Genomic DNA, 19515 nt, shown 5'->3' on the forward strand with positions numbered 1-19515 from the left:
TCACTCTCTGACACTCTCTGACACACTCAGACACTCTCAGACACTCTCTGACACTCTCAGACACGCTCTATCACTCTTTATCGCTCTCTGACACTCTCTGACACTCTCAGACACGCTCTATCACTCTTTATCGCTCTCTGACACTCTCTGACACTCTCTATCACGCTCTGACACTCTGTATCACTCTCTATCACTCTCTGACACTCCCTGACACTCTCTACCACTCTCTATCACTCTCTGACACTCTCTGACACTCCCTATCACTCTCTAGCACTCTCTGACACTCTCTGAAGCTCTCTATCACTCTCGATCACTCTCTGACACTCTCTATCACTCTCTATCACTCTCTGACACTCTCTGACACTCTCTATCACTCTCTATGACTCTCTGACACTCTCTGACACTCTCTATCACTCAATGACACTCTCTGACACTCTCTGACACACTCTGACACTCTCAGACACTCTCAATCACACTCCGTATCACTCTCTGACACTCTCTGACACTCTCTGACACTCTCTGACACTCTCTATCACTCTCTGACACTTTCTGACACTCTCTATTACTCAATGACTCTCTGTGACACTCTCTATCCCTCTCTATCACTCTATGACACTCTCTGACGCTATCTATCACTCTCTATCACTCTCTGACACTCTCTGACACACTCTGACACTCTCTATCACTCTCTGACACTCTCTGACACTCTCTTTTACTCTCTGAAACTCTCTGACACTCTCTGACACACAATGACACTCTCTGACACACCCTATCGCTCTCTATCACTCTCTGACACTCTCTGACACTCTCAGACTCTCTCTATCTCTCTCTATCACTCTCTGACACTCTCTATCACTCTCTATCACTGTCTGACACTCTCTATCACTCTCAGACACTCTCTATCACTCTCTGACACTCTCTATCACACTCTATAACTCTCTGACACTCTCTGACACTCTCAGACACTCTCAGACACTCTCTATCACTCTCTGACACTCTCTGACACTCTCAGACACTCTCAGACACTCTCTATCACTCTTTCTCACTCTCTGACACTCTCTGACATCTCTATCACTCTCTATCACTCTCTGACACTCTCTGACACTCTCTGACGCTCTCTGACACTCTCTGACGCTCTCTGACACTCTCTGACGCTCTCTGACACTCACAGACACTCTCAGATACTCTCTATCACTCTGTATCACTCTCTAACACTCTCTGACACTCTTAATCACTCTGTGACACTCTCTATCACTCTCTATCACTCTCTATCTCTCTCTGACACACTCTATCACTCTCTGACACTCTCGATCACTCTCTGACACTCTCTGACACTCTCAGACTTTCTGTGACACACTCTGACAATCTCTATCACTCTATGACACTCACTGACACACTCTGACACTCTCTGTCACTCTCTATCACTCTCTGAAACTCTCTGACACTCTCTGACTCTCTCAATCACTCTGTGACACTCTCTATCACTCTCTATCACTCTCTGACACTCTCTATCACTCTCTGACACACTCTATCACTCTCTGACACTCTCGATCACTCTCTGACACTCTCTGACACTCTCAGACTTTCTGTGACACACTCTGACAATCTCTATCACTCTATGACACTCACTGACACACTCTGACACTCTCTGTCACTCTCTATCACTCTCTGACACTCTCTGACTCTCTCTATCACTCTGTGACACGTTCTGACACGCTCTATCACTCTCTATCACTCTCTGACACTCTCTGACACTCTCTGACACTCTCTATCACTCTCTATCACTCTCTGACACTCTCTGACACTCTCAGACACTCTCTATCACTCTCTGACACTCACTGACACTCTGAGACACTCTGTGTCACTCTCTTTCACTCTCTGTCACTCTCTGTCACTCTCAGACACGCTCAGACACTCTCTATCACTCTCTGACACTCTCTATCACTCGATGACACTCTCCAACACTCTGTGACACTCTCTGACGCTCTCAGACACTCTCTGACACTCTCTGACACTCTCAGACACTCTCAGACTCTCTCTATCACTCTCAGACACTCTCTATCACTCTCTGACACTCGCTGACGCTCTCAGACACTCTCTGAAACGCTCTAACATTCTTCATCACTCTCTGACACACTCTGACACTCTTTGACACTCTCAGAAACTCTCTATCACTCTCTGTCACTCTTTGAGACTCTCTATCACTCAATGACACTCTCTGAAAATCTCTATCACTGTCTATCACTCTCTGACACTCTCTGACACTCTCTGACACACTCATACACTCTCAGACACTCTCTGACACTCTCAGACACGCTCTATCACTCTTTATCGCACTCTGACACTCTCTGACACTCTCTATCACTCTCTATCACTCTCTGACACTCTCTGACACTCTCAGACACTCTCTATCACTCTCTGACACTCACTGACACTCTGAGACACTCTCTGTCACTCTCTGTCACTCTCTGTCACTCTCTGTCACTCTCAGACACGCTCAGACACTCTCTATCACTCTCTGACACTCTCTATCACTCTCTGACACTCTCCATCACTCTCCATCACTCTCTGACACTCTCTGACACTCTCTGACACTCTCTGACACTCTCTGACACTCTCTGTCGCTCTCTGACACTCTCACACACTCTGGCACTATCTGACACTCTCTATCACTCTTTGACACTCTCAGACACTCTCTATCACACTCTAACACTCTTTGACACTCTCAGACACTCTCTGACGCACTCAGACACTCTGTGACACTCTCTGACGCTCTCAGACACTCTCTGGCACATCAGACTCTCTCTATCACTCTCAGACACTCTCTATCACTCTCTGACACTCTCTGACGCACTCAGACACTCTCTGACACTCTCTGACTCTCTCTATCACTCTGTGACACTCTCTGACACGCTCTATCACTCTCTATCACTCTCTATCACTCTCTGACACTCTCTGACACTCTCTGACACTCTCTATCACTCTCTATCACTCGCTGACACTCTCTGACACTCTCTGACACTCTCAGACACTCTCTATCACTCTCTGACACTCACTGACACTCTGAGACACTCTCTGTCACTCTCTGTCACTCTCGGTCACTCTCAGACACGCTCAGACACTCTCTATCACTCTCTGACACTCTCCATCAATCTCTGACACTCTCTGACACTCTCTGACACTATCTGTCGCTCTCTGACACTCTCACACACTCTGGCACTATCTGACACTCTCTATCACTCTTTGACACTCTCAGACACTCTCTGTCACTCTCAGACACTCTCTATCACACTCTAACGCTCTTTGACGCTCTCAGACACTCTCTGACGCACTCAGACACTCTGTGACACTCTCTGACGCTCTCAGACACTCTCTGACACTCTCTGACGCTCTCAGACTCTCTCAGACTCTCTCTATCACTCTCAGACACTCTCTATCACTCTCTGACACTCTCTGACGCTCTCAGACACTCTCTGAAACGCTCTAACATTCTTCATCACTCTCTGACACACTCTGACACTCTTTGACACTCTCAGAAACTCTCTATCACTCTCTATCACTCTCTGAGACTCTCTATCACTCAATGACACTCTCTGAATATCTCTATCACTGTCTATCACTCTCTGACACTCTCTGACACACTCAGACACTCTCAGACACTCTCTGACACTCTCAGACACGCTCTATCACTCTTTATCGCTCTCTGACACTCTCTGACACTCTCAGACACGCTCTATCACTCTTTATCGCTCTCTGACACTCTCTGACACTCTCTATCACGCTCTGACACTCTGTATCACTCTCTATCACTCTCTGACACTCCCTGACACTCTCTACCACTCTCTATCACTCTCTGACACTCTCTGACACTCCCTATCACTCTCTAGCACTCTCTGACACTCTCTGAAGCTCTCTATCACTCTCGATCACTCTCTGACACTCTCTATCACTCTCTATCACTCTCTGACACTCTCTGACACTCTCTATCACTCTCTATGACTCTCTGACACTCTCTGACACTCTCTATCACTCAATGACACTCTCTGACACTCTCTGACACACTCTGACACTCTCAGACACTCTCAATCACACTCCGTATCACTCTCTGACACTCTCTGACACTCTCTGACACTCTCTGACACTCTCTGACACTCTCTATCACTCTCTGACACTTTCTGACACTCTCTATTACTCAATGACTCTCTGTGACACTCTCTATCCCTCTCTATCACTCTATGACACTCTCTGACGCTATCTATCACTCTCTATCACTCTCTGACACTCTCTGACACACTCTGACACTCTCTATCACTCTCTGACACTCTCTGACACTCTCTTTTACTCTCTGAAACTCTCTGACACTCTCTGACACACAATGACACTCTCTGACACACCCTATCGCTCTCTATCACTCTCTGACACTCTCTGACACTCTCAGACTCTCTCTATCTCTCTCTATCACTCTCTGACACTCTCTATCACTCTCTATCACTGTCTGACACTCTCTATCACTCTCAGACACTCTCTATCACTCTCTGACACTCTCTATCACACTCTATCACTCTCTGACACTCTCTGACACTCTCAGACACTCTCAGACACTCTCTATCACTCTCTGACACTCTCTGACACTCTCAGACACTCTCAGACACTCTCTATCACTCTTTCTCACTCTCTGACACTCTCTGACATCTCTATCACTCTCTATCACTCTCTGACACTCTCTGACACTCTCTGAAACTCTCTGACGCTCTCTGACACTCTCTGACGCTCTCTGACACTCTCTGACGCTCTCTGACACTCACAGACACTCTCAGATACTCTCTATCACTCTGTATCACTCTCTAACACTCTCTGACACTCTTAATCACTCTGTGACACTCTCTATCACTCTCTATCACTCTCTATCACTCTCTGACACACTCTATCACTCTCTGACACTCTCGATCACTCTCTGACACTCTCTGACACTCTCAGACTTTCTGTGACACACTCTGACAATCTCTATCACTCTATGACACTCACTGACACACTCTGACACTCTCTGTCACTCTCTATCACTCTCTGAAACTCTCTGACACTCTCTGACTCTCTCAATCACTCTGTGACACTCTCTATCACTCTCTATCACTCTCTGACACTCTCTATCACTCTCTGACACACTCTATCACTCTCTGACACTCTCGATCACTCTCTGACACTCTCTGACACTCTCAGACTTTCTGTGACACACTCTGACAATCTCTATCACTCTATGACACTCACTGACACACTCTGACACACTCTGACACTCTCTGTCACTCTCTATCACTCTCTGACACTCTCTGACTCTCTCTATCACTCTGTGACACTCTCTGACACGCTCTATCACTCTCTATCACTCTCTATCACTCTCTGACACTCTCTGACACTCTCTGACACTCTCTATCACTCTCTATCACTCTCTGACACTCTCTGACACTCTCAGACACTCTCTATCACTCTCTGACACTCACTGACACTCTGAGACACTCTGTGTCACTCTCTGTCACTCTCTGTCACTCTCTGTCACTCTCAGACACGCTCAGACACTCTCTATCACTCTCTGACACTCTCTATCACTCGATGACACTCTCCATCACTCTCTGACACTCTCTGACACTCTCTGTCGCTCTCTGACACTCTCACACACTCTGGCACTATCTGACACTCTCTATCACTCTTTGACACTCTCAGACACTCTCTGTCACTCTCAGACACTCTCTATCACACTCTAAAGCACTTTGACACTCGCAGACACTCTCTGACGCACTCAGACACTCTGTGACACTCTCTGACGCTCTCAGACACTCTCTGACACTCTCTGACACTCTCAGACACTCTCAGACTCTCTCTATCACTCTCAGACTCTCTCTATCACTCTCAGACACTCTCTATCACTCTCTGACACTCTCTGACGCACTCAGACACTCTGTGACACTCTGTGACACTCTCTGACGCTCTCAGACACTCTCTGACACTCTCTGACACTCTCAGACACTCTCAGACTCTCTCTATCACTCTCAGACACTCTCTATCACTCTCTGACACTCGCTGACGCTCTCAGACACTCTCTGAAACGCTCTAACATTCTTCATCACTCTCTGACACACTCTGACACTCTTTGACACTCTCAGAAACTCTCTATCACTCTCTGTCACTCTTTGAGACTCTCTATCACTCAATGACACTCTCTGAAAATCTCTATCACTGTCTATCACTCTCTGACACTCTCTGACACTCTCTGACACACTCAGACACTCTCAGACACTCTCTGACACTCTCAGACACGCTCTATCACTCTTTATCGCACTCTGACACTCTCTGACACTCTCTATCACTCTCTATCACTCTCTGACACTCTCTGACACTCTCAGACACTCTCTATCACTCTCTGACACTCACTGACACTCTGAGACACTCTCTGTCACTCTCTGTCACTCTCTGTCACTCTCTGTCACTCTCAGACACGCTCAGACACTCTCTATCACTCTCTGACACTCTCTATCACTCTCTGACACTCTCCATCACTCTCCATCACTCTCTGACACTCTCTGACACTCTCTGACACTCTCTGACACTCTCTGACACTCTCTGTCGCTCTCTGACACTCTCACACACTCTGGCACTATCTGACACTCTCTATCACTCTTTGACACTCTCAGACACTCTCTATCACACTCTAACGCTCTTTGACACTCTCAGACACTCTCTGACGCACTCAGACACTCTGTGACACTCTCTGACGCTCTCAGACACTCTCTGACACTCTCAGACTCTCTCCAGCACTCTCAGACACTCTCTATCACTCTCTGACACTCTCTGACGCACTCAGACACTCTCTGACACTCTCTGACTCTCTCTATCACTCTGTGACACTCTCTGACACGCTCTATCACTCTCTATCACTCTCTATCACTCTCTGACACTCTCTGACACTCTCTGACACTCTCTATCACTCTCTATCACTCTCTGACACTCTCTGACACTCTCTGACACTCTCAGACACTCTCTATCACTCTCTGACACTCACTGACACTCTGAGACACTCTCTGTCACTCTCTGTCACTCTCTGTCACTCTCAGACACGCTCAGACACTCTCTATCACTCTCTGACACTCTCCATCAATCTCTGACACTCTCTGACACTCTCTGACACTCTCTGTCGCTCTCTGACACTCTCACACACTCTGGCACTATCTGACACTCTCTATCACTCTTTGACACTCTCAGACACTCTCTGTCACTCTCAGACACTCTCTATCACACTCTAACGCTCTTTGACGCTCTCAGACACTCTCTGACGCACTCAGACACTCTGTGACACTCTCTGACGCTCTCAGACACTCTCTGACACTCTATGACGCTCTCAGACTCTCTCAGACTCTCTCTATCACTCTCAGACACTCTCTATCACTCTCTGACACTCTCTGACGCTCTCAGACACTCTCTGAAACGCTCTAACATTCTTCATCACTCTCTGACACACTCTGACACTCTTTGACACTCTCAGAAACTCTCTATCACTCTCTAACACTCTCTGAGACTCTCTATCACTCAATGACACTCTCTGAATATCTCTATCACTGTCTATCACTCTCTGACACTCTCTGACACACTCAGACACTCTCAGACACTCTCTGACACTCTCAGACACGCTCAATCACTCTTTATCGCTCTCTGACACTCTCTGACACTCTCAGACACGCTCTATCACTCTTTATCGCTCTCTGACACTCTCTGACACTCTCTATCACGCTCTGACACTCTGTATCACTCTCTATCACTCTCTGACACTCCCTGACACTCTCTACCACTCTCTATCACTCTCTGACACTCTCTGACACTCTCTGACACTCCCTATCACTCTCTAGCACTCTCTGACACTCTCTGAAGCTCTCTATCACTCTCGATCACTCTCTGACACTCTCTATCACTCTCTATCACTCTCTGACACTCTCTGACACTCTCTATCAGTCTCTATGACTCTCTGACACTCTCTGACACTCTCTATCACTCAATGACACTCTCTGACACTCTCTGACACACTCTGACACTCTCAGACACTCTCAATCACACTCCGTATCACTCTCTGACACTCTCTGACACTCTCTGACACTCTCTGACACTCTCTGACACTTTCTGACACTCTCTATTACTCAATGACTCTCTGTGACACTCTCTATCCCTCTCTATCACTCTATGACACTCTCTGACGCTATCTATCACTCTCTATCACTCTCTGACACTCTCTGACACACTCTGACACTCTCTATCACTCTCTGACACTCTCTTTTACTCTCTGAAACTCTCTGACACTCTCTGACACACAATGACACTCTCTGACACACCCTATCGCTCTCTATCACTCTCTGACACTCTCTGACACTCTCAGACTCTCTCTATCTCTCTCTATCACTCTCTGACACTCTCTATCACTCTCTATCACTGTCTGACACTCTCTATCACTCTCAGACACTCTCTATCACTCTCTGACACTCTCTATCACACTCTATCACTCTCTGACACTCTCTGACACTCTCTGACACTCTCAGACACTCTCAGACACTCTCTATCACTCTCTGACACTCTCTGACACTCTCAGACACTCTCAGACACTCTCTATCACTCTTTCTCACTCTCTGACACTCTCTGACATCTCTATCACTGTCTATCACTCTCTGACACTCTCTGATACTCTCTATCACTCTCTATCACTCTCTGACACTTTCTGACACTCTCTATCACTCTCTGACACTCTCTAACACTCTCAGACTCTCTCTATCTCTCTCTATCACTCTCTGACAATCTCTATCACTCTCTATCACTGTCTGACACTCTCTATCACTCTCCATCACTCTCTGAAACTCTCTGACACTCTCCATCACTCAATGACACTCTCTGACATCTCTATCACTCTCTATCACTCTCTGACACTCTCTGACACTCTCTGACGCTCTCTGACACTCTCTGACGCTCTCTGACACTCTCTGACACACTCTGACGCTCTCTGACACTCACAGACACTCTCAGATACTCTCTATCACTCTGTATCACTCTCTAACACTCTCTGACACTCTTAATCACTCTGTGACACTCTCTATCACTCTCTATCACTCTCTATCACTCTCTATCACTCTCTATCACTCTCTGACACACTCTATCACTCTCTGACACTCTCCATCACTCTCTGACACTCTCTGACACTCTCAGACTTTCTGTGACACACTCTGACAATCTCTATAACTCTATGACACTCACTGACACACTCTGACACTCTCTGTCACTCTCTATCACTCTCTGAAACTCTCTGACACTCTCTGACTCTCTCTATCACTCTGTGACACTCTCTGACACGCTCTATCACTCTCTATCACTCTCTGACACTCTCTGACACTCTCTATCACTCTCTATCACTCTCTGACACTCTCTGACACTCACTGACACTCTGAGACACTCTCTGTCACTCTCTGTCACTCTCTGTCACTCTCTGTCACTCTCTGTCACTCTCAGACACGCTCAGACACTCTCTATCACTCTCTGACACTCTCTATCACTCTCTGACACTCTCCATCACTCTCTGACACTCTCTGACGCACTCAGACACTCTGTGACACTCTCTGACGCTCTCAGACACTCTCTGACACTCTCTGACGCTCTCAGACTCTCTCAGACTCTCTCTATCACTCTCAGACACTCTCTATCACTCTCTGACACTCTCTGACGCTCTCAGACACTCTCTGAAACGCTCTAACATTCTTCATCACTCTCTGACACACTCTGACACTCTTTGACACTCTCAGAAACTCTCTATCACTCTCTATCACTTTCTGAGACTCTCTATCACTCAATGACACTCTCTGAAAATCTCTATCACTGTCTATCACTCTCTGACACTCTCTGACACTCTCTGACACACTCTGACACTCTCAGACACTCTCAATCACACTCCGTATCACTCTCTGACACTCTCTGACACTCTCTGACACTCTCTGACACTCTCTGACACTCTCTATCACTCTCTGACACTTTCTGACACTCTCTATTACTCAATGACTCTCTGTGACACTCTCTATCCCTCTCTATCACTCTATGACACTCTCTGACGCTATCTATCACTCTCTATCACTCTCTGACACTCTCTGACACACTCTGACACTCTCTATCACTCTCTGACACTCTCTGACACTCTCTTTTACTCTCTGAAACTCTCTGACACTCTCTGACACACAATGACACTCTCTGACACACCCTATCGCTCTCTATCACTCTCTGACACTCTCTGACACTCTCAGACTCTCTCTATCTCTCTCTATCACTCTCTGAAACTCTCTATCACTCTCTATCACTGTCTGACACTCTCTATCACTCTCAGACACTCTCTATCACTCTCTGACACTCTCTATCACACTCTATCACTCTCTGACACTCTCTGACACTCTCAGACACTCTCAGACACTCTCTATCACTCTCTGACACTCTCTGACACTCTCAGACACTCTCAGACACTCTCTATCACTCTTTCTCACTCTCTGACACTCTCTGACATCTCTATCACTCTCTATCACTCTCTGACACTCTCTGACACTCTCTGAAACTCTCTGACGCTCTCTGACACTCTCTGACGCTCTCTGACACTCTCTGACGCTCTCTGACACTCACAGACACTCTCAGATACTCTCTATCACTCTGTATCACTCTCTAACACTCTCTGACACTCTTAATCACTCTGTGACACTCTCTATCACTCTCTATCACTCTCTATCACTCTCTGACACACTCTATCACTCTCTGACACTCTCGATCACTCTCTGACACTCTCTGACACTCTCAGACTTTCTGTGACACACTCTGACAATCTCTATCACTCTATGACACTCACTGACACACTCTGACACTCTCTGTCACTCTCTATCACTCTCTGAAACTCTCTGACACTCTCTGACTCTCTCAATCACTCTGTGACACTCTCTATCACTCTCTATCACTCTCTGACACTCTCTATCACTCTCTGACACACTCTATCACTCTCTGACACTCTCGATCACTCTCTGACACTCTCTGACACTCTCAGACTTTCTGTGACACACTCTGACAATCTCTATCACTCTATGACACTCACTGACACACTCTGACACACTCTGACACTCTCTGTCACTCTCTATCACTCTCTGACACTCTCTGACTCTCTCTATCACTCTGTGACACTCTCTGACACGCTCTATCACTCTCTATCACTCTCTATCACTCTCTGACACTCTCTGACACTCTCTGACACTCTCTATCACTCTCTATCACTCTCTGACACTCTCTGACACTCTCAGACACTCTCTATCACTCTCTGACACTCACTGACACTCTGAGACACTCTGTGTCACTCTCTGTCACTCTCTGTCACTCTCTGTCACTCTCAGACACGCTCAGACACTCTCTATCACTCTCTGACACTCTCTATCACTCGATGACACTCTCCATCACTCTCTGACACTCTCTGACACTCTCTGTCGCTCTCTGACACTCTCACACACTCTGGCACTATCTGACACTCTCTATCACTCTTTGACACTCTCAGACACTCTCTGTCACTCTCAGACACTCTCTATCACACTCTAAAGCACTTTGACACTCGCAGACACTCTCTGACGCACTCAGACACTCTGTGACACTCTCTGACGCTCTCAGACACTCTCTGACACTCTCTGACACTCTCAGACACTCTCAGACTCTCTCTATCACTCTCAGACTCTCTCTATCACTCTCAGACACTCTCTATCACTCTCTGACACTCTCTGACGCACTCAGACACTCTGTGACACTCTGTGACACTCTCTGACGCTCTCAGACACTCTCTGACACTCTCTGACACTCTCAGACACTCTCAGACTCTCTCTATCACTCTCAGACACTCTCTATCACTCTCTGACACTCGCTGACGCTCTCAGACACTCTCTGAAACGCTCTAACATTCTTCATCACTCTCTGACACACTCTGACACTCTTTGACACTCTCAGAAACTCTCTATCACTCTCTGTCACTCTTTGAGACTCTCTATCACTCAATGACACTCTCTGAAAATCTCTATCACTGTCTATCACTCTCTGACACTCTCTGACACTCTCTGACACACTCAGACACTCTCAGACACTCTCTGACACTCTCAGACACGCTCTATCACTCTTTATCGCACTCTGACACTCTCTGACACTCTCTATCACTCTCTATCACTCTCTGACACTCTCTGACACTCTCAGACACTCTCTATCACTCTCTGACACTCACTGACACTCTGAGACACTCTCTGTCACTCTCTGTCACTCTCTGTCACTCTCTGTCACTCTCAGACACGCTCAGACACTCTCTATCACTCTCTGACACTCTCTATCACTCTCTGACACTCTCCATCACTCTCCATCACTCTCTGACACTCTCTGACACTCTCTGACACTCTCTGACACTCTCTGACACTCTCTGTCGCTCTCTGACACTCTCACACACTCTGGCACTATCTGACACTCTCTATCACTCTTTGACACTCTCAGACACTCTCTATCACACTCTAACGCTCTTTGACACTCTCAGACACTCTCTGACGCACTCAGACACTCTGTGACACTCTCTGACGCTCTCAGACACTCTCTGACACTCTCAGACTCTCTCCAGCACTCTCAGACACTCTCTATCACTCTCTGACACTCTCTGACGCACTCAGACACTCTCTGACACTCTCTGACTCTCTCTATCACTCTGTGACACTCTCTGACACGCTCTATCACTCTCTATCACTCTCTATCACTCTCTGACACTCTCTGACACTCTCTGACACTCTCTATCACTCTCTATCACTCTCTGACACTCTCTGACACTCTCTGACACTCTCAGACACTCTCTATCACTCTCTGACACTCACTGACACTCTGAGACACTCTCTGTCACTCTCTGTCACTCTCTGTCACTCTCAGACACGCTCAGACACTCTCTATCACTCTCTGACACTCTCCATCAATCTCTGACACTCTCTGACACTCTCTGACACTCTCTGTCGCTCTCTGACACTCTCACACACTCTGGCACTATCTGACACTCTCTATCACTCTTTGACACTCTCAGACACTCTCTGTCACTCTCAGACACTCTCTATCACACTCTAACGCTCTTTGACGCTCTCAGACACTCTCTGACGCACTCAGACACTCTGTGACACTCTCTGACGCTCTCAGACACTCTCTGACACTCTATGACGCTCTCAGACTCTCTCAGACTCTCTCTATCACTCTCAGACACTCTCTATCACTCTCTGACACTCTCTGACGCTCTCAGACACTCTCTGAAACGCTCTAACATTCTTCATCACTCTCTGACACACTCTGACACTCTTTGACACTCTCAGAAACTCTCTATCACTCTCTAACACTCTCTGAGACTCTCTATCACTCAATGACACTCTCTGAATATCTCTATCACTGTCTATCACTCTCTGACACTCTCTGACACACTCAGACACTCTCAGACACTCTCTGACACTCTCAGACACGCTCAATCACTCTTTATCGCTCTCTGACACTCTCTGACACTCTCAGACACGCTCTATCACTCTTTATCGCTCTCTGACACTCTCTGACACTCTCTATCACGCTCTGACACTCTGTATCACTCTCTATCACTCTCTGACACTCCCTGACACTCTCTACCACTCTCTATCACTCTCTGACACTCTCTGACACTCCCTATCACTCTCTAGCACTCTCTGACACTCTCTGAAGCTCTCTATCACTCTCGATCACTCTCTGACACTCTCTATCACTCTCTATCACTCTCTGACACTCTCTGACACTCTCTATCAGTCTCTATGACTCTCTGACACTCTCTGACACTCTCTATCACTCAATGACACTCTCTGACACTCTCTGACACACTCTGACACTCTCAGACACTCTCAATCACACTCCGTATCACTCTCTGACACTCTCTGACACTCTCTGACACTCTCTGACACTCTCTGACACTTTCTGACACTCTCTATTACTCAATGACTCTCTGTGACACTCTCTATCCCTCTCTATCACTCTATGACACTCTCTGACGCTATCTATCACTCTCTATCACTCTCTGACACTCTCTGACACACTCTGACACTCTCTATCACTCTCTGACACTCTCTTTTACTCTCTGAAACTCTCTGACACTCTCTGACACACAATGACACTCTCTGACACACCCTATCGCTCTCTATCACTCTCTGACACTCTCTGACACTCTCAGACTCTCTCTATCTCTCTCTATCACTCTCTGACACTCTCTATCACTCTCTATCACTGTCTGACACTCTCTATCACTCTCAGACACTCTCTATCACTCTCTGACACTCTCTATCACACTCTATCACTCTCTGACACTCTCTGACACTCTCTGACACTCTCAGACACTCTCAGACACTCTCTATCACTCTCTGACACTCTCTGACACTCTCAGACACTCTCAGACACTCTCTATCACTCTTTCTCACTCTCTGACACTCTCTGACATCTCTATCACTGTCTATCACTCTCTGACACTCTCTGATACTCTCTATCACTCTCTATCACTCTCTGACACTTTCTGACACTCTCTATCACTCTCTGACACTCTCTAACACTCTCAGACTCTCTCTATCTCTCTCTATCACTCTCTGACAATCTCTATCACTCTCTATCACTGTCTGACACTCTCTATCACTCTCCATCACTCTCTGAAACTCTCTGACACTCTCCATCACTCAATGACACTCTCTGACATCTCTATCACTCTCTATCACTCTCTGACACTCTCTGACACTCTCTGACGCTCTCTGACACTCTCTGACGCTCTCTGACACTCTCTGACACACTCTGACGCTCTCTGACACTCACAGACACTCTCAGATACTCTCTATCACTCTGTATCACTCTCTAACACTCTCTGACACTCTTAATCACTCTGTGACACTCTCTATCACTCTCTGACACACTCTATCACTCTCTGACACTCTCCATCACTCTCTGACACTCTCTGACACTCTCAGACTTTCTGTGACACACTCTGACAATCTCTATAACTCTATGACACTCACTGACACACTCTGACACTCTCTGTCACTCTCTATCACTCTCTGAAACTCTCTGACACTCTCTGACTCTCTCTATCACTCTGTGACACTCTCTGACACGCTCTATCACTCTCTATCACTCTCTGACACTCTCTGACACTCTCTATCACTCTCTATCACTCTCTGACACTCTCTGACACTCACTGACACTCTGAGACACTCTCTGTCACTCTCTGTCACTCTCTGTCACTCTCTGTCACTCTCTGTCACTCTCAGACACGCTCAGACACTCTCTATCACTCTCTGACACTCTCTATCACTCTCTGACACTCTCCATCACTCTCTGACACTCTCTGACGCACTCAGACACTCTGTGACACTCTCTGACGCTCTCAGACACTCTCTGACACTCTCTGACGCTCTCAGACTCTCTCAGACTCTCTCTATCACTCTCAGACACTCTCTATCACTCTCTGACACTCTCTGACGCTCTCAGACACTCTCTGAAACGCTCTAACATTCTTCATCACTCTCTGACACACTCTGACACTCTTTGACACTCTCAGAAACTCTCTATCACTCTCTATCACTTTCTGAGACTCTCTATCACTCAATGACACTCTCTGAAAATCTCTATCACTGTCTATCACTCTCTGACACTCTCTGACACTCTCTGACACACTCAGACACTCTCAGACACTCTCTGACACTCTCAGACACGCTCTATCACTCTTTATCGCTCTCTGACACTCTCTGACACTCTCTATCACGCTCTGACACTCTGTATCACTCTCTATCACTCTCTGACACTCCCTGACACTCTCTGTCACTCTCTATCACTCTCTGACACTCTCTGACACTCTCTGACTCTCTCTATCACTCTGTGACACTCTCTGACACGCTCTATCACTCTCTATCACTCTCTGACACTCTCTGACACTCTCTATCACTCTCTATCACTCTCTATCACTCTCTGACACTCTCTGACACTCTCAGACACTCTCTATCACTCTCTGACACTCACTGACACTGTGAGACACTCTGTGTCACTCTCTGTCACTCTCTATGACTCTCTGACACTCTCTGACACTCTCTATCACTCAATGACACTCTCTGACACTCTCTATCACTCTCTATCACTCTCTGACACTCTCTGACACTCTCTATCACTCTCTATGACTCTCTGACTCTCTCTGACACTCTCTATCACTCAATGACACTCTCTGACACTCTCTGACACACTCTGACACTCTCAGACACTCTCAATCACACTCCGTATCACTCTCTGACACTCTCTGACACTCTCTGACACTCTCTGACACTCTCTGACACTCTCTATCACTCTCTGACACTTTCTGACACTCTCTATTACTCAATGACCCTCTGTGACACTCTCTATCCCTCTCTATCACTCTATGACACTCTCTGACGCTATCTATCACTCTCTATCACTCTCTGACACTCTCTGACACACTCTGACACTCTCTATCACTCTCTGACACTCTCTGACACTCTCTTTTACTCTCTGAAACTCTCTGACACTCTCTGACACACAATGACACTCTCTGACACACCCTATCGCTCTCTATCACTCTCTGACACTCTCTGACACTCTCAGACTCTCTCTATCTCTCTCTATCACTCTCTGACACTCTCTATCACTCTCTAGCACTGTCTGACACTCTCTATCACTGTCTGACACTCTCTATCACTCTCAGACACTCTCTATCACTCTCTGACACTCTCTATCACACTCTATCACTCTCTGACACTCTCTGACACTCTCAGACACTCTCAGACACTCTCTATCACTCTTTCTCACTCTCTGACACTCACTGACACTCTCAGACACTCTCTGTCGCTCTCAGACACTCTCTGACACTCTCTATCACTCTCTATCACTCTCTGACACTTTCTGACACTCTCTATCACTCTCTGACACTCTCTAACACTCTCAGACTCTCTCTATCTCTCTCTATCACTCTCTGACAATCTCTATCACTCTCTATCACTGTCTGACACTCTCTATCACTCTCCATCACTCTCTGAAACTCTCTGACACTCTCCATCACTCAATGACACTCTCTGACATCTCTATCACTCTCTATCACTCTCTGACACTCTCTGACACTCTCTGACGCTCTCTGACACTCTCTGACGCTCTCTGACACTCTCTGACACTCTCTGACGCTCTCTGACACTCACAGACACTCTCAGATACTCTCTATCACTCTGTATCACTCTCTAACACTCTCTGACACTCTTAATCACTCTGTGACACTCTCTATCACTCTCTATCACTCTCTATCACTCTCTGACACTCTCTATCACTCTCTGACACACTCTATCACTCTCTGACACTCTCCATCACTCTCTGACACTCTCTGACACTCTCAGACTTTCTGTGACACACTCTGACAATCTCTATAACTCTATGACACTCACTGACACACTCTGACACTCTCTGTCACTCTCTATCACTCTCTGAAACTCTCTGACACTCTCTGACTCTCTCTATCACTCTGTGACACTCTCTGACACGCTCTATCACTCTCTATCACTCTCTGACACTCTCTGACACTCTCTGACACTCTCTATCACTCTCTATCACTCTCTGACACTCTCTGACACTCTCAGACACTCTCTATCACTCTCTGACACTCACTGACACTCTGAGACACTCTCTGTCACTCTCTGTCACTCTCTGTCACTCTCTGTCACTCTCTGTCACTCTCTGTCACTCTCAGACACGCTCAGACACTCTCTATCACTCTCTGACACTCTCTATCACTCTCTGACACTCACTATCACACTCTGACACTCACTATCACTCTCTGACATTCTCTATCACTCTCTATCACTCTCTATCACTCTCTGAGACTCTCCATCACTCAATGACACTCTCTGAAAATCTCTATCACTGTCTATCACTCTCTGACACTCTCTGACACTCTCTGACACTCTCTGACACACTCAGACACTCTCAGACACTCTCTGACACTCTCAGACACGCTCTATCACTCTTTATCGCTCTCTGACACTCTCTGACACTCTCTATCACGCTCTGACACTCTGTATCACTCTCTATCACTCTCTGACACTCTCTGACACTCCCTATCACTCTCTATCACTCTCTGACACTCTCTATCACTCTCTGACACTCTCTATCACTCTCTATCACTCTCTGACACTCTCTGACACTCTCTATCACTCTCTATGACTCTCTATCACTCTCTGACACTCTCTGACACTCTCTATCACTCTCTATCACTCTCTATGACTCTCTGACACTCTCTGACACTCTCTATCACTCAATGACACTCTCTGACACTCTCTGACACACTCTGACACTCTCAGACACTCTCAATCACACTCCGTATCGCTCTCTGACACTCTCTGACACTCTCTATCACTCTCTGACACTTTCTGACACTCTCTATTACTCAATGACTCTCTGTGACACTCTCTATCCCTCTCTCTCACTCTATGACACTCTCTGACGCTATCTATCACTCTCTATCACTCTCTGACACTCTCTGACACACTCTGACACTCTCTATCACTCTCTGACACTCTCTGACACTCTCTTTTACTCTCTGAAACTCTCTGACACTCTCTTTTACTCTCTGAAACTCTCTGACACTCTCTGACACACAATGACACTCTCTGACACACCCTATCGCTCTCAATCACTCTCTGACACTCTCTGACACTCTCAGACACTCTCTATCTCTCTCTATCACTCTCTGACAATCTCTATCACTCACTATCACTGTCTGACACTCTCTATCACTCTCAGACACTCTCTATCACTCCCTGACACTCTCTATCACTCTCTATCACTCTCTGACACTCTCTGACACTCTCAGACACTCTCAGACACTCTCTATCACTCTTTCTCACTCTCTGACACTCACTGACACTCTCAGACACTCTCTGTCACTCTCAGACACTCTCTGACACTCTCTATCACTGTCTATCACTCTCTGACACTCTCTGATACTCTCTATCACTCTCTATCACTCTCTGACACTTTCTGACACTCTCTATCACTCTCTGACACTCTCTAACACTCTCAGACTCTCTCTATCTCTCTCTATCACTCTCTGACAATCTCTATCACTCTCTATCACTGTCTGACACTCTCTATCACTCTCTATCACTCTCTGAAACTCTCTGACACTCTCCATCACTCAATGACACTCTCTGACATCTCTATCACTCTCTATCACTCTCTGACACTCTCTGACACTCTCTGACGCTCTCTGACACTCTCTGACACTCTCTGACACTCTCTGACGCTCTCTGACACTCACAGATACTCTCAGATACTCTCTATCACTCTGTATCACTCTCTAATACTCTCTGACACTCTCAATCACTCTGTGACACTCTCTATCACTCTCTATCACTCTCTGACACTCTCTATCACTCT

Source organism: Heterodontus francisci, chromosome 25 (genome assembly GCF_036365525.1).
Source record: "Heterodontus francisci isolate sHetFra1 chromosome 25, sHetFra1.hap1, whole genome shotgun sequence".
NCBI classification, from domain to species: domain Eukaryota; kingdom Metazoa; phylum Chordata; class Chondrichthyes; order Heterodontiformes; family Heterodontidae; genus Heterodontus; species Heterodontus francisci.